General features: G+C 35.3%; 1 protein-coding gene and 1 long non-coding RNA gene across 6 annotated transcripts in view; both read left to right on the plus strand.

Annotated features, from left to right (window-relative positions):
- Positions 1-324: 324 nt before the first annotated feature.
- On the plus strand, positions 325-2,615 carry LOC135849105 (uncharacterized). Of its 3 annotated transcripts, none has more exons than XR_010559488.1 (6): positions 325-484; positions 567-707; positions 793-931; positions 1,185-1,357; positions 1,438-1,571; positions 2,378-2,615. It is a non-coding gene; the product is annotated as an uncharacterized LOC135849105 (long non-coding RNA). The 3 variants fall into 3 exon arrangements; XR_010559489.1 differs by having other exon boundaries at positions 793-927; XR_010559490.1 differs by having other exon boundaries at positions 793-916.
- Positions 2,616-3,427: 812 nt separating this feature from the next.
- spoon (spoonbill) overlaps positions 3,428-26,579 on the plus strand; it is a 171,854-nt gene continuing 148,702 nt past the window's right edge. The window contains exons 1-2 of one of the 3 annotated variants that reach the window (XM_065369393.1): positions 3,428-3,658; positions 4,189-4,265. The gene's annotated coding sequence lies outside the window, so the exon portion shown is untranslated. Of the gene's footprint in view, positions 3,659-4,188; positions 4,266-13,801; positions 14,234-26,579 lie in introns of those variants that run through there. The other 2 variants (XM_065369385.1, XM_065369409.1) reach the window with 2 other exon arrangements.

Genomic DNA, 26,579 nt, shown 5'->3' on the forward strand with positions numbered 1-26,579 from the left:
TGCGCAGTACTAATAACTCGTGGTGACAAAAAATTCCCCCGGAACGAAGTGTTGCAGAACGTGTTTGTGGAGTGAACATGGAATACGATTTTAATTGTGTTTTTTTGTTTTTAAAGTACTTGTTGAGTTGAATTAAGTGTGTTAATTTCATTTATAGAGTATATTTAATTTTAATCGAGTAAATTTTGATACTTTCAAGTACTGTAAGTTGAAATAAAAGCGAAATAAATTTTGCACGGTAGATCTTTCGTTCGATTATCTTCGTCAGTGTTTTTGCTTTTTCTCCACCCTCCCCTCCATATTTTCTCCATGCACTCCGCACGACCTCCAGATTCACCAATTTTGTCTGCCACGCTTGGCACTGTGATAGCGATACAATGGAAAATGTGAATAATTATTTCAATTTTATTTCAAAATGTTTTAAAATTACATGAAATATTCCACCGAAATCCGAAACCGAAGCTTTCGTGAGAAATCTATAATGGTAAGTTATCCGGCTAACGGTAATTTTCTTTCTATTACTTATGTACAGTTGTCACAATGAATGGATGATTATCACGTTTCAGGTGTGAAGGAGGTACAAAAGATGAAGATCAAGAACACCGAAAGAATGATCGATTTCTAACCGAACACGTTACTTAATTCTCCGGCGTACTACAAGTTTCTATCCTACGATGAAGCTTATATCTTCCAATATACATATTCATGTATGGCACATGGTTTCTTACCCACTTATCGAGCTAATGAATATTTCTGTAGTAAAAATTCTAATATTGAATTTTGTCTGTATAGGATATCAGGATGTGTTTACTCATCGTAAGATTGCGGCGTGTTTCATTCGTCGTTCGAATCTCGTAGTTTCGTCAGATTAATCGTCGAGTAACGTGACATTTTATGTAGGATTCATCTCTCGCTGGTGAGAGAACTGTAGGTATTTAAATGACGACTTTATTTATAATATTCTCGATTGTTATGTCGAATTTAGCGTTACGTATCTCCACATTATATTTACTGATTGTAATGTGGTCGAAGTAGCGCAATATTAATATCGTGCTTGATGTTCATGTTGAAACTTTCGTAGTACTTTCAACGAAGTATCTCAAGCTAACATTTTAACTCGTATTGGTAAAATTTAAATAAGATTTTGTCAATTAATAGTTTACCTTTTATGGTGAAATTTACAGGATGATTAGAGCTATTGCGAAGAATAATATTTGAATGTTCCGCGTCGTGATGGAAGAACGTTGGATTGTTCTTATTTTCACTTCACCGAGTCATCGTGTTCGAAAATGCTTCCAAAATGTAATAGTAGTTTAAAGCCATATCTCGGTTTGTGGCTTCTATATTCTAGAAACAGGTGAATGAAACTTTCTTGATACCTAATTACCTAATTCACCTATTCCATTTCTAATAATTTATTGTTTGTCTCTCTTGCAGGATGTCAAGACCGGATTGATACTTAAATCGATTTGTGAGATGATTAAATTTAGAGTTCGGGATTCGTACCGTAGCTCTCGATGCAGTAGTTGATGTAGGCGGAAAACCGATGATCCAAATGTTCGGAGTCTCTTGTTAGTATTGAATTGTGCACATTTTATAAGTTTATTTATTCGACCGATTCCAATGCTGGATTATTGAAAATTAGTATTCATTTTGATGCTAGTTGAAAAGTATTGGTATATTGATACGCATTAATATCCTCCTAGCTAACGCGTTTATATAGTTTTTTAGAGTGGAAACGTGCGTTACAAGATGTATTTTTATTTCTCATTGTATAGTAGATTTTATTACATTATTTATCTTTAGTAATGAAATTTTTGTCGTTGAAAATTACGCTACTGTAACTTTTAATGCTATGATTGGTTTCGACCCAAAACCATCGACGAACTGATCTGAGTTTCTCATCAGTATTGGATTTTCGTATAGGTTTTATGCTAATTTTCTACTTTCAGTTCGGCTAGTACTAAATACCAATGCTGGATTATTAATGACTAGTATTTTCATTTTGGATACAAGTTCAAAAGCATTGGTATATTGATACGCATAATATCCTCCTAGCTAACGCGATTATACCTAGTTTTTTAGAGTGGAAACGTGCGTTACAAGATTGAAATTTCTTTTCATTCTACAGTAGATTTTATCGAATATTTATTTTCAATGGTAAAATTTTGGACGTTTGTTGGAGTACTGAATTTTTAAGTACGAAGTGACTTAAACGATGATCAATTTTTGAATGAATTTCATTCACTTGAAAATTCAGTTTCAAGTTAAAGTAATATTTTTTCGTTTAAGTCAACCTATTTTTAGTTTTTTTATTCATTTTTCTCGTGCCGATGATGATGTTATTTCGTTATCTAATTTATTCGTTTTCTTTCAGTATGCTATTCGTGAACGATTCACCAAAAAGGCTGAAACAGAATTGCGCTGAAACTACAAAAGCCCAAGGGAATGGAAATGAAATCAGCGCCGTGAATTGAATATCATTGGTTTAGAGTTGGACCTCGTAGTAAAGAAATCTAATAAGAATATTTGTATGAGCTATTAAGCTACTTGATCACCAAAAATTGAAAAACTGTACTAGATATTTATAATAAAATTTTGAAATCGAATATGTACATCTTATGAACTTTATTTCGAACGTATGAGATTTTGAATTTTGAACAAGATGGAGGTATATTCTTGAGCTGAAAATGAAAGTTTCGGCCTTCAGGAAACGGCTTTCCTGAGTTCATTGCTACGGTTACGAGTGAATCAGCTACAAAATTATTTTCTATTTTGGAAGTCTTGATGAAATGTGTTTTTTATTTCGGTCAGTGATTTGATGACCTATTGCTTTGATAGTCGAAAAAACTTCACGAATGGATTTGTTGAAACAGATTGGTTTAGAATTCAATCAAAGGGTTAATGAACTATCCTTAAATTATCATTTATTTGTTTTGAAATTGAATACGTCTTCTATTTCGAATTATTTCTGAAAACTAGTTCATTTGTTTTGATGAAAACACTTCCTAATTAGCTGTTTCATCATTAGTTTTTCAACATGTACATTAGCTGTGCTGAGCAGAGCGATAATTATGATTTGATTCGTAATTCATTTTCATTTCATTTCATTATGAATCATTTTTCATTTCAAATTCGAAGAAAAAATGAAAAATTTATCACAATTTTGAATTTTGAATAGGTTAATTATCTCGTGTTGTGATTACCCGGATTTTCGCGTGGAGTCAGAATTCGTTACCAAAAAAACGACACCAGCGCTCCAATACGAAAACGGAATTTTTATTTTCTTCGAGTAAACAACCAATCAGCGTCGACTTTTGGCAAAACGAAGTGCACGTCACAGATAAAAACATACTCCGCGTTACTTTCAGCACTTTCTCATTGTACGGTAATCAACTCACGTTGCTCAAATGCGCATTGCAGCCATTTTGGCCTGTTCTTTTTTATGGTTAGCATTGCACGTGTTGGTAAGTTGTTATTCAAAAAAGTTCGCTGCTGAAATTTAAGTTTTTGTGCGCGTTTTGAACCAGTTTTATTTTAATTAATTAATTTTAAACTCGCGAGTGTAAATTAGATAAGTTGTATGTGACATTATTTAGGTGTATCGTCGATCGATTAGTTAACTGAATTCACGCCGGTAAGAGATTGACTTTGAGTGGTATGAAATCACGTTTATTATAACTAGATCATTATTTAGATGTTTAGAAATTGCTATAGTAATGAGCTTTTCACCGATATTATCGTATTCTACGTGAAATTTGCTTCTGTGTGACCGAATTTTTAGTCTAGTGTATTCGTAGTAGCACTATCGGTGAATGTAAGTTGGGATCGACTCTTCGTCACATTCTCAACTTTCTTTCGAAAGTCGCTGTTATTGCGACATGCGGTAATTTTTTGTCGGCGTTGAGTATTATTAATTCGTATTCTACGATTTCAATTCAAAACTTGAAAAATGTATCGTGTCAGTGTGTGTTTCTTGAAATTTATTCGTTGATATTATCGTCAGTCGTAATGTACCGAATGATACGCTAGTACTTTCGAGTGCACTTCGAAAAGATTCGTATTTCACGAGAGTACAAATCATTCGAAAATTCTATCCTCGATTGTAACGTATTCGTAAAAGTACATATTTCGATTTGGCGTGTTTATTTACTAATTAATGTTTGTTTTTATTTTGTGTGTTGATAGTTCGGAATTGAGTTTTCATCATCATCATCATCGCCGAAGAAATACATCGACGTTCAAATGAATCGTTCCAACATTCGGTAATATTGCATAGCTTACTTCCTCGGTATCGAATTATGTGTTTATATATTCGTATATTTGTATTATTCTGTTATATGAGTACTTTCTGCGATGAAAAGTTCGAGTTGTGCAACGTGCGTGAAAATATTACGTAAGTTTCCAACCAACTGAACCGATCCGATATTAAATTCGAGATGTCGATTTTATATTCCGCCGATTACGCGATAATGTTCAAATCATTGATAAAGATTATCGTGTAAATTGATCCAATTTAATACACACGATGGAATAGTATATTACACCATAAGGGGCGAAAGTGGACGTTTTAACGACGAGTATTGTTCACTGAGCGAGCCGAAGGCGAGTGAAGTGGACGAGTTTACTGAACGAACCGAAGGTGAGGGAAGTAACTGCTACCGAACGAGCGAAGCGAGTGAGGTAGCAAAAGTTTGCTGATCGAGCCGAAGGCGAGTGAAGCAAAATTTACTCGTCGTTAAAAAGTTCACTCTCACACCTTATAATGTAAGATATTTTACATTACGAATTATAAGAAAGTATACGCATTCGTCGCTGCTAGTATGTGGGGACCATGGTATTCAGTTGAGTCTTGAGTCTCTGCAGAATGCAGAGTATAATATTGTGCAAGTTATTAATTTTAATTACATGGGTAATGAAATATGTAAGATAAATAAATCGTTATTCAAACAAAATTCGAACAAACACAGCACATGCACATGACGAAAGAACTGACCATAACCACACACTTTTGACTTCACAAACAACAAAATAATTCAATGCTTGATTAACGCAAAACCCAGAAAAATCTCAATAATCTCATAACAATGTGTTACTCATGTAAGCCTACTCGCGTTTGTTATCTTTTCGATAGGTTTCGGCTTGTGTTTGGTTAACGCGGGTGGAAAACTTCTGTACGTGTTTAGTTGACGCGGGTCGAAAGTGCCGGGATGAAAAGAGGGCTTTTCGCCCCGCATAGAAGGGGCGAAAGTGTGTACTTTCTTATCATGAGTAATGTAAATTCACTTTCCTACGATGATAAGCCTCGTTCGAGTCGATAAATATTTTGGGTTCGTTCGTATGTATTAATGCGATTTATGTCGAGTAAACGTTTCGCGGTTTTTTGGTATTTCGTTGTTGTAATTAGTCGAAATTTCACTCGGTAGTGTAAATATCGACTAATTTTCATCAACACGGTAATTACAAATTGCTGAAAACAATTAACAAATCGTTAAATAATTATTTCATCTTTTTAATGGCTCGCAGCGACGACCATGGGTTTTCGTATTAGATCTTCTCAATGACAACGTATAACTATAACGATGTTTGTAGAATTTCACGTATTTGTTCAGGTGGTGAGATATTTCGAATAGATCGAATTATTTCGTGTTCGTCGAATATCATTGTTTTCCAACGATTACCTGGAATAACGAGTTCATTGGGTTGTTTATTCGTTGAATTGTTCGAAATGGAATTTTTTTCATTTTTTTGTACGTCATTTTTTTTCTCCTATTTTAATCCAAATTTTGAATTTAACGCTGTGTAAGCGTATTTGATAGGTATTTTAAACATTGGCATAAAATATCACACGAAATTTTCCAATTATTTTCAGCCAATCTCCGGCGAAAACTTTCGGTTTCGAGCACAGCTCGCCACGAGTTAATTTTCTTCCTATTCTAACGTATATTTTGATTTCAGAATTGTGGCTGCGTAACTCGATTTTCAGACCCACTTTCGATTTCTTTCCGGTCACTGATCACATACGTCGTGAAATATCTCGTAAATATTATAATTAATCCATTGTTTGGTTCCAAAGACGATTATTATTTTTCGGTGAAAATCGAGCAAGGACGAAATCCCTCGTGTGTGTCTATGGCCAACCTATGGCTGTGGGTGATATTTATTTATTTTCGTTGGAGGACGTCGTCGTCGTATTCTCGCTGCGGTTGCAAACCGAATATAGAACAGACGTCTCAGGACAGTGAGTTCAAAACGATCCCAACATGGCTGACTCCCATATATGACGTCACTATCACTGTTTATGATAAGGCCTTGAAAAATTTACGCGATTCGCATTCTGAATCTGAATCTGATTTCAATTTTCAACTTTGCTTTTTGAAAATCGAGATTCAACTTTCAAGACACATTTCCATATTCTGCATATGAATTTAATCTATTTTCACGAAGGATTTATGAAACTGTAGATACAACAGACTTCAAAGGTCTATACACTGTATACTTTTCACAGCTATCATCTCAAACTTCAAAGTAATATCCCGGTCACTTCGATTTTACCACCAACTCGAGTAACCATATTCTTCAGTACATATTTCTTTATTCATTTTTGCAGCTTTTTATCCTTTGATTGGCTTTGATTGATTAAGTACATATGTATGACAGTGGGATCAAAATAGATAATCGCATCAACTCAACAGTCAACTTTGAACTTATGCATACAAAATGCATAAATATCAATCATGTTATGTTACTCAATTTTTATTTGTTATGAAGATTTTCATGTAGAAGTACTGAACTGGAAGGTACTCGTAATGAATTTAAATTAATTAGATGAGATTGAGATGCTTTCAGAAACTCAGAACGTTCGAAATGTTCATCAGTTGCGAAATGTTGACTTCACTTCTATGGTAGTTATTAGTTGATGAGAAAACTGAGAAGATATTGTAGTTCAACTTCAACAGGTGCAGAGCATACCCAATAATCTGGTAAAACGGCTAAACATTCAGATTCATTGCATTATTCGATTATTCCAATACAAATACCTGCAATACTTATGCGAATCACGTAAATTTTACAAGTTCTTATCATAAACAGTGATAGTGACGTCATATATGGGAGTCAGCCATGTTGGGATCGTTTTGAACTCACTGTCCTGAGACGTCTGTAACATAGATAGCGTTGCGTATTTTATCATTCAACGGCTGGCTGGTACAGTATTTCATGAAAGAAACCGTCGAGAATATTGTAATCACATGTCGCGGCGTATGAGTCATCGTTTGCAATAGCTGGTGAAATTTTCGCATCTTGAAGCAGTTTCCGGTCAGCCGGTCAAATTTGTAAATTGTAAGGTTACTTTCGGTTACATTCGTCTGTTTTCTCGTTCCTAGTTGGAATTCGAAATCGATTTCGATTATTTTTTCGTCGAAAATTGCCCCGATTTGTTCGACGAAATTAATCGTTTCGTAAATTTGACCGTTTGAAATTTCTTTCTCTTCTGTAGTCAGCCTATGTAGACTTTGATGGAATGTTAAAAATTCTAGTTTTTCAAAATTCGTTGCGATTCTAGTCAATTATTGATATCTGTATTATGATTTGTGATGGAATTTCTAGTCGAAGTTCAGTAATTTAATTTACGTATACAAATCGATAATTTTATCATTTTTTTCATGGTACGTACATGTACTGTTATGTTTTTTCCTCGTAATGTAATCAAAATTACTTATGTGTTCGTTGACGTTAATTGTTTTCATTAATTTTTTAAAAATAAGTATGTATTCGTTTCTAAAACATGAATTCTTATTTCGATAACCTCTTTTTTATTCTAAATTATTATTCAAACTCGAAATTATTATTTATGCAAATATTCTGCATTCTGAAAGATGTCGTATTTCCATTTTATTTTATTTTTTTTTGTTGTTGAAAATACGTTCGCCAACTTTTTCATCGGATTTTTTTTCTCAAGGTGGAAGTAGTTGGAATGGTGTCTGAAAAGAAATACGTGGTAGGAAATTTCCAGAATGAGATTGATTTTGAGACGAACACGAGAGAAAAAAAACTGAGCTTTGAAAAGATTGTCTATACAGATGAAAAATCAGAAGTATTATAACCGAACGGAATAACAATATCGTTGTCGAAATTGAAAAAATATAGATGAGGTGAAAAGGGTGAACTCACGAGAGGAGAGGGGGTGCAAAAATGAAGAATTGTATTCGCGACATTGACGTGGTTAGTATTCCTATATTTTCTTGATGCGACAATTTTCTTACATTTCTGTCTCAAGGTCGATTTTTTGTGTAAAGTATGCTGTGTTTTTCGTTTTGTGACGATGGTTGTATTTTTTTTCTGGGATTTGTGTGGGTTATGATGGACATTTTATGCGGGTGTAAAGAAGCTTATTGATATTTTTTTGAATTTTTTTTCAAGAATGGGATCTAATCTTGAGTTGTAATTTGGATATGAATTTTTACGTTTTCAATTTACTCGAAATTTTTTTTGAACTTTTCTATTTTTTTTTCAAAAATGCCGAAAAGTCCGGTTTTTTGACATAAATGCTGCAGTCTTGTGTCTTGTTGCTAAAATTGCAAGAGTCTTGCGTTTTTTCATTTTTTGTCATCAAACTTTGAAATTTTGCTTTTATCCTCTGCTTTGTTGAGAATTTTGAATTTTGTTTTTCATTTTTTTTTTACCTCTCTTTAAAAATACAATAATTTCGATTCGATTATATTTTGACCCGATCACCTCCTCTTTGCCCCCCCCCCCCTTCTAAATCAAACATCGATGAACAAATTTTCTTTTTGGTCCAAAAATTGCAAAATAGCACAACTTTTTCACGTTTTAAATCAAAATTTGGAATCTTCTCATTTTGTTTTCTATGTGTTTTAATTTTTTTTTAAAATGAAAACAATTGCAAATTTTGACCTAAAAATTTTGTTTCGACTGAATTTTAACCCAACTGTGTTATTCCCCTCTTCCTCCTCCCAGAATTTGAAGTGTTTCAGAAAAAAAAAGAAATTTCTACTAAAAGCTCAGATTTTGCATATGATTTTGTTGGTTGGACAGCAAACACCTTGATGAGGTAAAATTTTAAACATATTTCATTGAAGGAGGGTGGAAGGTTGTCTCACTTTTGAACCCTGTGGAACTGTGAGGAGATTTTTGAAGAAAAACTGGCAATTTTTTTGGATTTCTCGGCTTTGATAGGAATTTTGGATCTGCACTGACGTAAAAATTGTATTTCTTACCCCTCAATTTCTCCAATGCTTCGCGTAGTCTGGATACAATATTGCTCATTTTTCATCGCAAGAAATCTTTGTCAAGAAGTTTTTTTTTCCTCGAAACTCATTTTTCATTTTTTAATCTACGTTTCTATATCATTATTGTTTGAATAATATTTTGAAAATTGTCCAATTTTGGGATATTTTTTTGACGATTTTTATCAACATGAATTTGGTGGGGGGGGGCGTGAAAATAGTGTATTGCTCATTGTTTGAAAGGAGCCCTTTGCAAATGCCTCTATTTTGTGTGACTAATACTCGTATTTTCAAAATTGCTCAATTTTGAGTTTTTGACGATTTTATTAACGTGATTTTTTTTTTGGGGGGGGGGGGAGGAGACGTAAAAATAGTGTATTGTCTCATTTTTTGAAGGGAACCCTCTGCAAATGTCTCTATTTTGTTTGAATAATACTCGTATCTTGAAAATTGCTCAATTTTGAGGGCTTAAAGACGATTTTATAAACGTGAGTTGTGGGGGGGGGGGCGTGAAAATAGTGTATTGGTTCATTTTCTTGAAAGGAGCCCTTTGCAAAAGTCTATATTATTTGAATAATATTTTCTAAACTACCAATTTTTGAGATACTGGTATTTGTTGTGACGATTTTATCAACTTGATTTTTACTGGTGGGGGGGGGGGAGTAAAAAGTGGTCGTAATGGCTCATTTTGTAAAGGTCCCTTCAGGATCCTTTTCTTCAATTTCAGATTTTTTTTTCTTTTTTTTTTTTGGAAAAACTGAGGGTCAGACGAAACAAATTAATGGAAACAAAATTGAAGAGCGTAAAATTTCACTCTATGGAAGGTGTTTGGTTTTCTTCTGAGATCCTTCATAAATCTCAGATTTTGCACGTGATTCTGCTGGTTGGACAGCAAATCCCTTGATGAAGTACAATTTTAGGAATATTCGATTGAATGAGGATGGGAAGTGTAGTCTCACTTTAAACCCTTTGGTGCTGTGAGAAGATTTTCAGAAAAAAAATTGCCAATTTTTTTGGATTCGACTTCGAAAGAAATGATCTGCAGTGACGTAAAAAATTAAAAATCTTATTTCTTTACTCTCATTTCTCCAATGGTTTGTGTTGTGTGAATACAATTGCTCAATTTTCTTCGCAAAAAATCGAGTTTTGACCTTGAAAAGCTTTGTATGTACTTATTACTGACGTGAGTCATGTCCCCGCCCTTCCAGACTGACATTTTATTGGAGGATGCTCTAGATGTGTTTTTTGGAGCGTTCAAATTCATCGCTCATTTTCCCCCTTCACCCCTCCAGTGGATTTCTTTTCTCTAATAAGCTCTATTTTAAATGGATTATTTGGAGCTTAATTTGGGATGTTCAGCTTGAATCAAATTTCGAACAGGTTGTTTTAGTCTTTCCAGTTTAAAAAAGTCTTTTTTTTTGTTCGGAAATCCTTTTTTTCGAGTTTTCTCATTTTTATTTTTTAATCGAAGTCGGACCTTTTTTGAAAGTCTCTGTATTGTTTGAATAATGTTTTGAAAATTACCAATTTTTGAGATATTATTGTTTTGACGATTTTATGAGCTTGATTTGTTTTTGGAGAGGAGAGGAGAGGAGAGGGGAGGGGGGTGGAAGTGATTGTATGGGCTCATTTTTTGAAAGGGACCTTTTTCAAAAGCCTCTATATTGTTTGAATAATGTTTTGAAAATGACAAATTTTTGAGATGAGTATTTTTTTGACGATTTTATCAACTCGATTTTGGGGGGGGGGGGTGAAAGTGGTTGAATCCAAGATTTTTATTTGTATATTATTCTTCGAATAATTTTTTTTGAAAATTACCAATTTTTGAGATATTTGTTTGTCGTATTTGTTTTGACGATTTTATAAACATGATTTTTTTACTAGGAGAGGGGGAGGAGGAAGCTAAAAGTGGTTGTATTGGCTCATTTTTTTGAAGGGGACCTTTTCAAAAATCCCTATATTATTACATATTGTTTGAATAATATGCATTGAGATACTTACTCGTATTTGTTGTCGACGATTTTATCAACCTGCTTTTTTCAGGTGGTGGGGGGGGGGGGGCAAAAAGTGATCGTATTGACTCATTTTGTAAAAGATTCCTTCAGGATCGTTTTCTTTAATTTCAGAATTTTGTTGGGCACCTTGATAATTTTTTTTTTTTTGGAAATACTTGAGGGTCAAACGAAATAAATTGATGGAAACAAAATTGAAGAGCGTAAAATTACACTCTATAGAAGGTGTTTGGTTTTCTTTTGAGATCCTTCATATTTGAGATATTTTGAGCAGTAATCAGGGAACTGTACTTTTCGATCATTTTTTTTTGAAAACTATGCGTAGAAGTTACCGTTGCATACTTTGAAAATTATTGTTCCCCTTCTTATGTCACTGTCGGTCTGCATCCGAGATGAAAACTCGTAACTTGATCCTCCATCAGTTATAATCAAATCAACGAACAAAATATTGATCGCAAAGAAATTCAAATTTGTCCCGAATGTATTCAATATACTAATCGAAAACTACTCCTAAGATGCAAAAAAAAAAAAAGGTTCTCTCACGAAGCAGCTGTGAGTCTGTTGAGAAGATGAGGAGTGGGTGCGACGGAGCTGGAACTGAAACTGCCTGTCGTGATTCGTGAAGGATTTTTTGGTCTGTTTGCATCTTTCTTTTCCCCTTTAGCCTTTGTTGCGTTGTTTTGTTTGGAACTACTACATATAGAGGCCTATACAAGGCCTATACATGCGTATTTAGGTGAAAGAACTGGTTCCAGCTGGCGTTTTTGTATTATTACATTGTGAATCGTCGTCGAACCTGACCAAGGTTTTTCTTTTGTGTATGTTTTTAGAAAACGTAGAAAAAGGATAGAGACTCTTGTGTGTTCTTCTACTATTACCTATTACCTATGTATAGTCGTTAAAATGAGACTGTGAATCGAATACGAGGTGCGGGTTTTTAGAAAAATAAACCTGCTGGGCTGCTGCATAGTGCAGTGCTGAGTGCTTGTGTCTCCATTTCAGTAGAGTACCTAGTCCTATACTCTGGTCTCTGTTCACCTATGTATAGTTCTTTTTCTTCTCTTTCAAGTTTTGGTTTGGTTGTTGGTTCATTTTGAAAGGTTCATTGCGAGTCGTGTACTCGTACTCGTATAGTGTATAGTATAGCTGTATTTAGAGTAAACGTGCGTTAAGTTTGTTGGGAACGAGTCCAAAAAAAAATTTCTCGAAGTGTGCGAGGAGAATAGTGCGGAAGTAGCAGCCGGGTCGTTGTTTCTTTTCTGGATTCGAATCACACATAACATAACAGAGAACTGAGAAGAACAACAGACGACGAACGGTATTCGTTTTTCGAATTGGGTCGTCGAGATTCGCGATTATTCGACGATGATGGCGGACGGTGTCGACGATGTTGTCGCAGTCGAAGAGAAGGTAAATTTGTGCGAAAATTACTCGATTATACAAGTACGATGCCGCCGGTAATTATTGTTCGATAAAGAAAAAAGTACCTATATAACCAGGGAGAAGTGACGTATCTGTGAGGTATAAAACGTTCCAACGTTGTGCTGTCGAACACGTGGTGTTTATTGTGTCGTTGAAAAGTGGCGATAAATTACCTACGTACTGTTTTTTTTTTATTTTTTTATACGTTATCATTTACAGCCTGGCTGGGAGAATAATTAACTCGATATCGACTGTCTGTGTCTGGGCAATGGCGTGCGCCATCCAGACTCAAGAGTCGAGTCAGACGAGCGAATTTGTCACCGTGTGGTAATTACACGCTGCTGAGGAGATCGTCGTCGTCGTACCGGTATTGCGATAATTCGGAATCGGATGTAGGTACTTCTACAGCTACATCGACAGTATCAGGCACTTACACATCACAATATTCACAAGTCTCGAGACGACAGACGAATCGATCGCGTAATGCTGCGTGTGCTTTTACCTTTCTATCATTACCTACCTCACACCTCAAGTACAATATTCGCGCAGACCTATCGACCGATCGACCGACCCTTCGATAAGTGGTTTGACTGGAATCATTTGGCAAAGGGGATCAGTGCGTAAGTCCCTTGGATGGAAAAAAGAACCAACGTCTCGATAATTATTCCGATGGATGGTGTTACAAAACGAGTGTTTTTTCTCTCATTTTATTTTATCGCTTACGCAAATTTTTATTGTATTATAATACGGATGTGATGTGATGTGATGTGATGTGCTGGTGCTGGTGACGATGGGTCGTATCGACATCGATGGTGCGATAATCGCGAAGTAGGCAGTCAGGCCGCCGAGCCGAGCCGTGGCTCGAGTCGAACGAGGAAATATACGTACATACTAATAATCATTTTCCAATATATATACATGTAGGTAGGTACTTAATTAACCGACTAACATATATAATTCATACTGAAAAATTTTCAATTTAATACGCGTCGAAGAAACTCTCGGCAATTGGTACGTACGATTCGCGATGTCGACGCGTTATCGCCGATTCGCGATAAGATTCTGCATGGTTCAGGGTTTTTTTTTGGCTCGAGAGTGTTCGTGATGGCGATGGCGATTGGCGATATAGTCTGTGTTGATATTTTCGTCGGTTGAAAAAATTTTCACGTGATTTGAATTCGTTTCGTGTACGTTTACTTACTTGAATTCGTTTCGTGTACGTTTACTTACTACACGACGTATGTAGATAGAGGTACTATGTATCATTTTTATTTTTTTAAATTTTTTTTTCATTACGAGATGGAAATTATCTCGCGTTAATTAGATCAAGGCGCTGGTGGTTGTGCGCGGTGTTGTTTTTCACCAGAAGAGACTGCGAGGTGACGGTGGTGGTTTTTTTCTCGTGTGTGTTTTCTTTGTGCGGTTATACTTGCGGATATTTGACCGGTCGTGCGGAGTGTTGAAAAAACTGAAACGAGTGCCACCAGAGGAATATAGAAGAGGTGGTCAAATTTGAAGGATTTGGGTTGTTAGTCGTACGCACTTTTGAAGGTAAACTATTCTGTATGGTATTAAAGGGTAATTTATGTTATTAGTACCTACCCCTCTTTTGTACGTGTGTGGTGTTTTCTTCCGTCTTCGTATTCTTAGTATGTCTATGTACTCGTAGTGGGAATATTGTACTCTGTGTGAAGCCCAGTTTAATTGGAATATGACGACACCCTCCCCCTCCCCATATTCCTTTGACGCCTTGAAGAAGCTAGATGAGAAGAACAATGGCTACAGCAGCGTGCTTTGACACAATTCACAGAGCATTGCCAAAGTATAAGTAATGTAAAGCTCTCTCTCTCTCTCTCTCTCTCTTTCTCTGTCTTTCTGTGTAGAGCTTTTCAACAGAGCGTTAGAAGTGTATATGAAAGGTACATAGAAAAGAATTAGAGAGAGAGAGGGAGACTTTGCTCGGTTGTACATTTCAGTAGTATGTCTCTGTACAATCTGTCTTTTGTACCTCGCCTACCTATATCTTACCTGTCCAATTCGCAATTTGTATACGCTGTACAGTATGTTTGAAAAGTTCTTATCAGTTATAGATGTTCGCTTTATACTTTAGAGAGGAGAACTGATGTGAAGAAGGATGGTTCAAATGGTTTTGAGGTTTTGATGACAGAGTTGTGCTCAACATTGCGAATTGATGTCTCAAACATGTAAAAAGAGGTTATTTCATTTTTTGTGTGGTTTTTTTTTGCTAGCATATGCAAATGTTATGAAGCTGAAAAAAAGGTATATTTTTGATGAAATTGGCAACAGTGTTGGAATATGTGACGATGACGTCACTTTAGCCGATAAATTTGCATCCAATTTCAATTTCTTTGAACATTTTTGTGTGTTGGTGGGGGGGGGGGTGTGTCAAGGGGAGAGTTTTCTGAAAATTTGGTTGAAAAAGATAGTGAAAAAGTAGTGATGTTTTTCAACTAAACTAAAAAAATCTGTTAGATACATACCATGTTGATGAGTTGAATGTTGAAACGAATTGAGGTTAATATTTTTTGAAGGGGCGGGGGGGGCTTACATGTTGAAAATTCTGTGTTCGAGGTAAGGCAGAATTTGATGAGGGAACGTTTTGATTTGAGGATTTTAGTAGATCTAGACACGTCAATGATGTTACATTTCATTTTCCAGAAAATGAACAATTGTTACATTTCATTTTCCAGAAAATGAACAATTGTTACATTTCATTTTCCAGAAAATGAACAATTGTTACATTTCATTTTCCAGAAAATGAACAATTTTCATTTCCATTTTTTGTGAATCCCAAATACAATCAATAAATTTCCAAAATCGGGCGAATTCTCACTATTGGCCAAAATTTTGAAAATCCTTTCAAATGGGCACTGGGTGGTTTAATTTACTCGCCGTTTTTTAAGTGTAGGTAATATTTTGTGGCTTCCAGATCCCAAAAACATTTTAAATACTCGTACTGATTTTAAACGATTTCAGCGAATTTACCCTGCCAGCCCTTCTCCTCGTCAGTTTAAAATTATAAAATAAGAGCCTCCTTGACCCACTCTCTCCCCAACGCTAACTTTATTAATTCAGAGAGTGAAGTTCGTGGATTAATGAATGAAATTTGTCGTTGATGATATTTGATGAAAAATTGACCCCCTGCTCTCCCCCTGCTCTTTTGCAATTTTTTGTGTACTCAAAATTTTTGTCATTTTTTTTCAAATTTGCTCTATTTTTTTGTGTTTGTGCGATGAATTTTGAGAAATTTTTGAATCCTTTCGTGAAATTTTGATCATACAAATTCATCAAGTTTTTCCAGGGTATCTAACAGGTAGTGAAAGTAGTGAAAAAGTGGTGATTTAGTCTGAAAGGTAGTGAATACATGAAAAAATTCGTTTATGTGTTCATTTGTGTCCTTTTTTTTCTTTATAATTCTGATTGAAAATGAAAAATACTTTGTATGCAATGATTATTCTTCCAATTTCAATTTTTTTGAAAATTTTCCTGTGGAAAATTTGATTTTGTTAATCAGGATGTCCATTTTTCCGGAAAGCCTGGAAAAGTCAGCGAATTTGGTCGGTTTAGAAAGGTCGGGGGATTTTGTAATTTTCACGAAAAACCTCTGGAATTTTGAAAAAACGATCAATATTGCAAAATTACACAAATTTTCGAAGACTTTCGCCCTCGCTTGGGCATCTTCTGTTTTCTTTTTCAAAATCAACTTCCTTCAATAAAACATCATTCGAATTCTAAAATTTTAAAAACCAAGAAATAAACTTGTTTTTACATAGGTATATCTTGAAATAAATGTGTATTTTCAAAAGCTCTCGAATCAGTGCGAAGAGAAACTTATGAAAAAAAATTATCCCACCTCCCTTCCCCCGACAACTTCTTTAAATTAAAGTATGGGGTGAGTGCATATAGAAATTTGCCAAAAAAAAATGATCTGGGAAACCTGGAAAAGTCAAGGGAAATGACTTGCTAAAAATAATGGACACCCTGTTGATTTTTTTGTGTGTGGGTGAAGGGGGGATTGAGTGGAGAGCTTTCTGAAAATTTGGTTGAAAAAAGTAGTGATTTTTCTCAAAAAAAAATTCCGTTAGATACCATGTTTTCCAAAATTTTTAGCTATTTTCATTTTTTTTGTAATGTTTTGATTATTTTGTTTTCAGTTTTCCGCGAATTTTTCGTTTTTAGCGATTTTTGTGTAAATTCACTAATTTGATGTTGATTTTATGTAGTTGATTATTTCGTAAATTTTTTACAACTCTAGAACAAATTTTATAAATTTTTGCATTTTTGCATCAACCCAACTCAATTTTTTGATGGTAGGTATTTTTTCAAACTTGTTTCAACTTCGATCCATTTTCATGTCCAGTTTACCACTGACTTACTTTTGAATGATCTTTTCAAGCCATTCTTTCTTCATTTCGTACGAATTTTTCAATATTTCGGCGACATTTCTGTGTTACTTCATCAGTTTTTCCTCATTTTCCGCAATTTTTGAGTCATTTTTGTCAGTATTTGGTGGAGAAGTAATGGGTAAAAGAAATTCGGAAAATCAGCTAAAAAAAAAAAAATTGAAACCCGTCCCAAGAATAGAATATTTTCTAGAAAAGGGTGGAGGGATTGTGCCAAAAAATCATGAATCTGAGTTTAGAAAGACTAGGAAATTTTTTCAAACTTTCCAGTTGAGACGCCTTAAAAATTCGAGGAAAATTATTCTTGAAAAATTTGACCAAGTACTCGACGATGATTTTCTACTGCTTGATTTTTCGACAATTATTTCACCAGACCCGCAAATATAAACTGAAAACGTTTGCGCGCAGTGCAGACTTTTCAAGCATACTGTACACGAAAAGAATCTATTTGGGTTGTATCGCCATGCAATACTATTGCAATATGACGCAATCGACGCAAACGCTGTTTAAAGTGCATTACCTATAGCTACATACGAAGACGAACCACGAGAAGTGTCGTAGAAATCGAACGGACAAACCACGTGGCGAGCAAAGGTTTATTCTGTGCAATTTTTTCTGTGGTCTTAATTTGTCTGAGTCTGACTGTTTGAATTGAAACTTATAAGAATGAGAGTGAGAATGAAAATGTAGAATGGTAATAGTGAGATACGTCGAGCAGGTGGCAATGGCATATAGAAAGGGTGAAGTACGTATATTTTTGCGCGTTTCCTGTATTTTAAACTATCGTGGTATGTTGTACACACTATACACATGTGTAGTTTAACGTGACATTTTGGGAGGAGAGAAAAAAGAGATGATGAAGGAGGAAAACATGTTGGCATTCTTATCGCCTTGAAAAATGTCAATGATTAACATAATATATCTAGGTGGCGGTGGTGGTGAGATAATTTTGAAGGTTACTCATACCCTGTGTAGATTTTGCTGAGATGTGAATTTTTCTGAGTTGTGAATGCGTTGCTTTAATTTTTTTTCAATCTCAAACTTGACTTCGCGATCGAGCCTAAAATTAATAATTATCAAATCGTTACCTTTTTAAATGTACATATGTTATTTTTATTGTATTCAAAATTTCTAACCCATTTTCTGAGACTAGCTTGAGGTACCTCAAGCATCATCACATCACATATTGGTCATTGTAGGTAGGTAGGTAGGTAGGTAGGTACAGCATGGTTAAGTATTAAGTGCACAAGCACGAGTGAATTTGCACAGAAATTTTTGTACCATAGCCAAATAGGTAAATCTTTTAAATAGACGGTTAGCAGCGAATTATCGACAGAGGCGCTCTGCGGCTTCGCACTCGTATGCAAAATTTAACGACGCTAAAAAGAAAAATAAAAACAAAAAGAAGAAAGGAAAATGATTTTGGATTGATTTCAAACTCGAAGTCGTCGAATGGTCGATACAAGTTAGATACGTGAAGTAGGACAAATTTTAAGTACCTACGTCTTGCTAAATGTACAAGCATAATACGGATGTTTTTTTTTGTACATATATTTTTTTTCAGTCAATTAAATAATTTAACCGTTCAAAATTATTACGGATTTTATCAAGAAGACATAGTGCGGATTGGTAGATTGGAAAGAGTAGAAATAGGCGGGTGTGCGAAAAAAAAAATTAATGTAGGTACTTACTGTAAGTATTGCTTTGCAATTGGCATGGCGTCGCGTCATGTTCAACGGTCGTACTTTTCGCGTTACCGGTATTAATGATGGTATGAGGAGAGTGGGGTGAAGGGAAAATTTATGAACGTCACAGATTGAAGTCCGGTTATACGCGATAAGTTCTTATATAAATTAATTAATTCCGTTTAAAGAAAAATAAAATATTATGAAGAGATGTTACCTATACGATCGATGTGGTGTTGAATACATTTTATAGAAAATTATGAACAAGTCGAGTGATTACCTGTGTGAAATACATACATTTTATTCGCGATAAGATTACGAACGTGGTTCAATTTAATATCTAACACGCGATTGAAAAGGGGGAAACAAATCAAATAATGATAGCGATATTAAAATGAGACCACGTATAAAGTTAGATGCAAGTCCAGGTACATTATTGCAAGCACTCTACTCGTTATGATTATTGAAAAAGGTCAATTTCGATTTATTTTGAGAACTGAAAAGGTGATTTGGGCAGACGGATGAGAGGGGGATTTACCAAAAATGAGCGTGATTAAATCAGAAAGCGCAATGTATGAGTTTTTTGTTTTTTTTTTTTTTTTGAATGGAAAGGGAGAATTTTCCTCCCTAAAGGTACGTCGTCGAAGGACTAAAATTCTCAAATGGAGGGTGAAATTTTTCTGAAACATTTTCATCGTTCATTCAACAATAATTCTAGACAATTGAGAAACTCAATTTTCTTCGTATTATTTGTATTATTTCTTGTACCGATGTATTTTTGAAATATTCGCAGTTTAGAATGGTGGAAGGGGGAAGAGAGGAGGAAAAAAGTGAAAGTGTAAAATCAGCCAACGAATGAAATTGACTTGAGGACATTCTCACGCCAGGGTGCAGGGCTGAGGTACCAGGCTTCTAAAACTGAAAATTTTGGAAACTTTGAGAATCACTGCAAATTTTTCGATGTTTTACTTATTTATATTTTCGAAATTCCAATAATTTCACATCCTTCCCTCGAGCCATGGTAATGATTCTCTTCTTACAGCCAAAGTTGGGAAATTGTGAAAAACTCGAGAAAGTTGGGAAAATACAAAAATTGCAACAGCAATATTTTAGTTTGAGAGTTTTCAAAAATTCAAATTTTTTACAATCGTCGAAGTTTATTCACCTGAGCAATCACTACATTAACAACTTTCCCAACTTTTTAAGCCAAATCTGCAGTGTCTGTCTCTGTATCTGTGATTTTTCCAACTTTTGATATTAATATATGTAATAGAAAATCTGCAAGAAGGTCTGAAATTTTATCCCGATTCCAGTACATAATCTGATGAAACATGTTGGAATTCGTTGGCAAAATCGTTGATTTGTCAACAAAATCATCGATCGATTCTCAAAATTGGGAGGGGGGAGGCCCCACATGGTTGAAAGAGATGGAAGTCGCTTGGCCAAAGGCAATGAATTTACAATTTGAATCTGAACCTAAACCTGAACCAGTACTTATCTCGAATAATACAGCTGTAATTCAGCCTCTGTTTAAAATCGATTGTACTCAATTTAAAACCCTCAACTATTTACTTGATGCAATGTTAAGCTGTATGAAAAATGTCAATTCGAATAATATTGTTCAGAAAACCGAAGAAGCTTTCAACCAGTGGATAATATATATCCAAAACAAAAATTATCCTGATATTTCGCAACCTAATGCGCTTGGTTTAAAGCGTGATTCTCAAAATATTATACGTGATTCTCAAAATATTATACGTTGTCATGGACCCTTGGTTGAATCATGTCTCGACGATAATGCAAAGTTCCCAATACTTCTACCTGAGAAAGAATTCTTCACTCGTTTACTAAGGTGCACCGGGGAAAGTTGGAATTTGGGGTAAGTTAGAAAACTTGCTCTAGCGCCTAGAGGTTTATATCTGGCAAAGTGCCACTAAAGGTGACTTGAGGGTACTACCCCTACTTCATCACGGCATAAAAATTTTCACAATTCAGTTTTATTTTAGATGTCTTTGGTTCAATTGTATTTTGTTGTTGTTTTGAACTTATTTTGAATTTGGTCTAAAATACAGACTTTCTATTTCTTAGTTTTTCGCATATAGCGGACGAACCATGCGTCCTAGTGAAAATCTGATGAGAGTGATCTCAAAGAGAATTAAATTCTCTACACTTTTGATCATGAGCAATTTTTCTAGGACGCTCGGTTTGTGATCTACGCCTCTGCAAAGTTTAGCTTGTTCTGACTTCCCCCAATTGGGGTAAGTCAGGACAGTTTATATTTTATTCCACTGAGCGAAAGCTACTGTGTCAATCGCGCTCAAATTTTTACCATCGGTTAAGAACCCTTATGGGAACCTACATAATAAATTTGATCCATATTGGTTCATTAGAAGGGGGGGAGTAACAGCTGGTCAAAGTTGAAATTGCGAAAAATCATTCTGACTTGCCCCGGTGCACCTTAATTGAAAAAATTCATATTGATAACTATCATGTCGGCGTTTCGCATACTCTCTCTGAATTGAGAAAAAATTTCTGGATTCCGAAAGGCAGATCTACTGTGTGCTACATTCTAAAAAAATGTGCTAACTGCAAATACTACGATGGTGATCCTTATAAATATCCGTTACCTGAGTTTGTGTAAATCAAAGCAGTCAATTTTCCTGTTGTGGTATTGACACATTTGGTCCCTTATACGTCAGTGATAACTCAGTCCAGAAAAAGTATTTTTGTTTGTATGATAACATGTGCGATTCATTTAGAACTTTTAGAGAATATGACAACTCAAGAATTCCTACTCGCTTTTCGTAATTTTATAGCATTACGCACAATTCCAAAATTCCTAATAAGTGATAACGCGCCACAATTTAAAAACACACACAGAACCACTTCGCCATGTCCTTGCTCCAGGCTACATCCCCCTCCCTTCTTCCTTAATTCATTTGTGGATCGAGAAAGCAGAGGGGGGGGGGTCAAAATTTGAAATTTTTCCATCATGAAACCTTACATTAGGATTGTGTGGTGACGAAGTAAATTTAAAATGCGGATAATTTGAATGAGTAGGTTGCGAAGGAAGGATGAAGAGGGATAGGAATACGAGTAGAGTAAAGAAGAGAAAGAGAGCTGTATGAGTATGAGGTTTAGAAATGAACCTAACCTAGTAAATACGGAATACCGAACAGGGCAGGGCAGCTGATTGTTGTATAGGTGAAATAGCTGGTATAGATTAGATCCATTTCGTCGGTAAAAAGGACAGCACATGAAACACCTGTCCGAAGGAAATGATGATGTCTGTAATGAAAATATCGAGTTTATTATACGAAGTTCACGATCGTTATGTAGATTCTACTCCACGTGTTGGAATAAAACAATCGTAGGTAGTTTGCTTTTCAAAGTTCGATTCGAGTCATTTACACAAGAAAATAGGTATAGAGGAGAACTTATCGAGATTTTGATTTCGAGTTCATGAAATGTGTTCCGAGTAAACGAACCGATAAAAAGAACGACAATGGTCTCTTTTGATAGACGCCATCAGCTACCATCATCGACCATCGTCATGGTAATGGCGATATAATGTAACATTCGTATACTTAATTGGCGCATTTTGTAGCCATTATTGTACTAGCTGCTGGTGTATGTACTTCTCAATACCTACACACGTAGTAGTACTAACGTTCGACGAGTATATTGCCTCGAATAAGTAGAGAGAAAAAATAATACAGCGAAATAGGGAACCTTGAACTTGGGAATAAATAAATAGGTAAATATACACGTAGTCTTGCCCATCTCTATCTATACGTGCATATACTTCTACTTTTACGACGACGACGAGTACATTACATTACATACTATGTACGTTTACGTACGAGTACGTACGCTTTTATTAAACAGTTTTCCATCGGAATGTACGCGCACGAGCGTGCAAATCTCGCCCAATGAAACCGAAAGTACCTACGACGGCGTGTTATAAAATACCGCATTTATTACCGAAGAATGCTCGGTGTGTGTAATGTGTATAGCCAAGTAATAAGCAGGAAGCGACTAATGTACGGTAGCATGATCGAGTTTGCTGCTTATTTTCTCCTTTTACTACCCTCTTTTTAGCCCTTCTTCTCGTTCTCTGTGTCGTTTTATAATTTAATTTCAGGCGAATAATGATTTAGGGATTCGATACAAAATTGAATGTAGGTAAACCACACCACGGTGGTTGTGGAGAAAAGCGAAAGAGAAATAAACGATGGCACGTTTCGAGCAAATTACGAATTTTATCGCGTGTTTTTTTTTTATCGTACCATTTGTAATTAAAACGATACGAGGATTTGAGTTTGCGAAAAAAAAAACAACATCGACATCGTGTTTGCGATAATGTGTGGCGTTCTTTCGGTGTGTTGTAACGAACTTTTTTTTTTTTTTTTTGAAAATTTAAAGGATAACGAATGTGTGCTTTTGCGTCATGGTTATGATTTCCTGTTTACGTCAATAATACATAAATCGGTCTATTGGATAATGAATGAGAAATTTTTTTTAAAGATCGAAAACAGGAGAGGGAATTTTCTGAATTTTTCCCTCGTTTGTTTTATTTTTTTGATGGGTAATTTTTTGGGCTCGTGTTGAGTGATCAAATTCGGAATCCAACTTTGAAATTCCGAAAGTACGAGAATGACCTCGATTTATTAGTTACGAGCCATTTTTCGGCGCGCGAAATCGATAGAAAATCATTATGTTCGAATGATTTATCGTTCGAGTGCGGAATTACCTGCTAAATCGATGATTTTTTTCTTCTCTTTCTCGTCGTCGACGTCGTCCTAGAACATTACATAGTCTGGCTAAAATATCGTCTTCGTACGTTGTCTGGAGAAAAATCCCGTAAATTACGAATAACGGCGTAACGTCATCCATCGTCTTCGGATGAGTCTCGAGTCGTCGTCGATGCTAATAACGGTGTAATGTACCAATTGTTCGCAAATGCTACGTAACGATGAAAGAAGAAGAATAAAAAATCGCTATTACGGTTCATGGTGTTTTTTTCTTTATTCCTCGATTGAAAATTATTTAGAATAATGTGAAATTATACTCGAAGGTGTTTCCCGAACCAGTGTTGGAGTTCGTGTTGAAATGGGTTTCCTTTTTTCGCGGAGTCGTTGAATCGTGTCTTTCAAAGAGTCGGTGTTCGCGAACGAATTGGGGGACGTTTGTGAAAGAGTTTTGAAATTTGGATGGTGTATGTGTTTTGGTGAATTGTTTTTAGAAACGTAGGTTATTAAAATTTTTTTGTTTGTGATCTGTTGGTTTTGGAATGATTCGTTCGTGATCGTGTTGAAGAAACGACTCATTCAGATTCGAACGACTCGTTCGCGAACGAATTGGATTTTTTGAAAATAATCATTCTCAGTGTTTGGTTTGCGATTCGTTCACTTTGAAAGTATAGAATGAATCGTTCAGATTTGAACAACTCGTTCGCGAACGAATTAGATTTTTTCAATCATATTTTTTTTTGGTATTGGTTTTGTGCTCTGTCTTTGTTTGTGATTCGTTCACAATGGAAAGATTTATTCAGATTTGAACGACTCGTTCGCGAACGAATTAGATTTTTTCAGTCATATTTTTTTTGGTATTGGTCTTGTGCTTTGTGATTCGTTCGCGAACGAATTGGATTTGATTTTTAAAAATAATTGTTTACAATGTTTGGTTCGCGATTCGTTCACTTTGAAAGTATGGAATGAATCGTTCTGATTTGAACGACTCGTTCGCGAACAAATTAGATTTGATTTTTTTCAATGAATGTTTGGATTGCGATTCGTTCAGTTTGAAAGTATGGAATGAATCGTTCAGATTTGAACGACTCGTTCGCGAACGAATTCGATTTTTTCAATCTTATTTTTCTTGGTATTCGTTTTTTGTGTTTTTTTTTGTGATTCATTCGCAATGGATAGGGAAAGATTTATTGAACGACTCGTTCGCGAACGAATTGGATTTTTAAAAATAATTTTTCTGAACGTTTGGTTCGCGATTCGTTCACTCTTCAAGTATGGAATGAATCGTTCAGATTTGAACAACTCGTTCGCGAACGAATTAGATTTTTTCAATAATACTTTTCTTGGTATTAGTTTTGTGTTTTTTTTCTGATTCTTTTGCAATGGGAGGATTCATTCAGATTTGAACAACTCGTTCGCGAACGAATCAGATTTTTTGAATGATTTTTTCTTTGATGATTCTGTGTTTTGTTCATGATTTTTTCGCTTTGAAATGATTGATTCAAATCCGAAAAGCTCGTTCGCGAACGAATTAGATTAATTCGATGTTGGTTTTGTGTTTTGTTCGTGATTCGTTCGCTGTGAAAAGATTCATTTAGATTTGAACAACTCGTTCGCGAACAAATCTGATTTTTTCAAATGATTTTTTTTCACGTCAATTTTGTGTTTTGTTCGTGATTTTTCGCTTTGAAACGATTCATCCAGATTTGTAAAACTCGTTCGCGAACGAATATTGGTTTTGTGTTTTCTTCGTGAGTTTTTCACTGTAAAATAATTCTTTCAGATTCAAACGACTCGTTCGCGAACGAAAATTTTTCCAATTGAATTTTTTAATGTCGTTCGATTTTAGTATGATACTCGTTGAACAACTTGCTCAGATTAGTTTGAATTTTCCTGGAATTTTTTTGCGTAAAATTTCCAATCTGGTATGTACTTGAAACTCATCGAGAATAATTTCAAGTATCGCAGTGAACGGTATATTAATTATCGAAGGAACTCATCCAAATTATACTTCGTACCCCTTCAGCCTCCCCTGTTTCACAAATATTTCGTACCTGTTTGTTTTTCAGACGGGACCTCGAAATACATAGTATGCTATTGCTGTTATTATTATCAAGAAGTTGATTGTTATTTTTTTCCCCAATCAACTGGAGATTCGAGTCGTCTCGTCTTGAAACGTAGCCAAATTGAGCCTGTGTGTATGAAATAATATGTACCTACACTTCGCGGCTTACTTATGTATAATACATAAGTGACAATGTCGTTATGTTCATTTTCAGCGTATATGCGTCTTAAAGTTAGTACTGTGTATAATTTACGGCATACATAACAGAATGATATTCTTGAAGCCTTTTTTCGTTTTCGTTTTTTTTTTTCGCGTCCATGAATAGTCTATGTAATATGTAATGTCAAATGTGCTATGTAGATGTACTAAACGTACAGCTTTGTATAGTGTTTATTGGCACGAGATCAATGTTAGTAAAAAAAATAAAATGAAACCTAGAGTTGGGCGAGACGACGACGACGACGACGGGCAAAGTAAATGAAAAGATCAAGGAGCCAGCGTATAGACGTAGACAGGAGGGCGATAAAGAGGAATATTAATTAGCGGCAGTGGCGAAGCGATCTACGTAGCGCGTAGTTTTTGACTGAGACGCGCCTGCGCATCATCGATCGCTACGATCACCGGTTTTTCTGGCAGCCGAGCCGCTGCGGTGCATAAGATCTACGTTGAGTCTAAAATCTGACCGTAAGATGATCACGAAGAGTGGTTCGCTTTGCTATGTATCAAACCGGTTAATTAGATTCTACAAAAAGTATACCTTATTCGATATGTATGTACGAGCGTATAGAATTTTTATTGACGTAGCGATGAAGAAAAATTTCGATATTTTTATTTTATTATCGACTTCGTTGTGGTCGCGTCGACGTTCGACGACGACGAATAATGGAGGATTGAGACTGGAAAAAATACACTGATTAATGATATCAGATATCGATATTACATACAAGGTGAAGCCATTTTCATGGTTTACAT

This window comes from Planococcus citri, chromosome 1 (genome assembly GCF_950023065.1).
Source record: "Planococcus citri chromosome 1, ihPlaCitr1.1, whole genome shotgun sequence".
In the NCBI taxonomy this organism is placed as follows: domain Eukaryota; kingdom Metazoa; phylum Arthropoda; class Insecta; order Hemiptera; family Pseudococcidae; genus Planococcus; species Planococcus citri.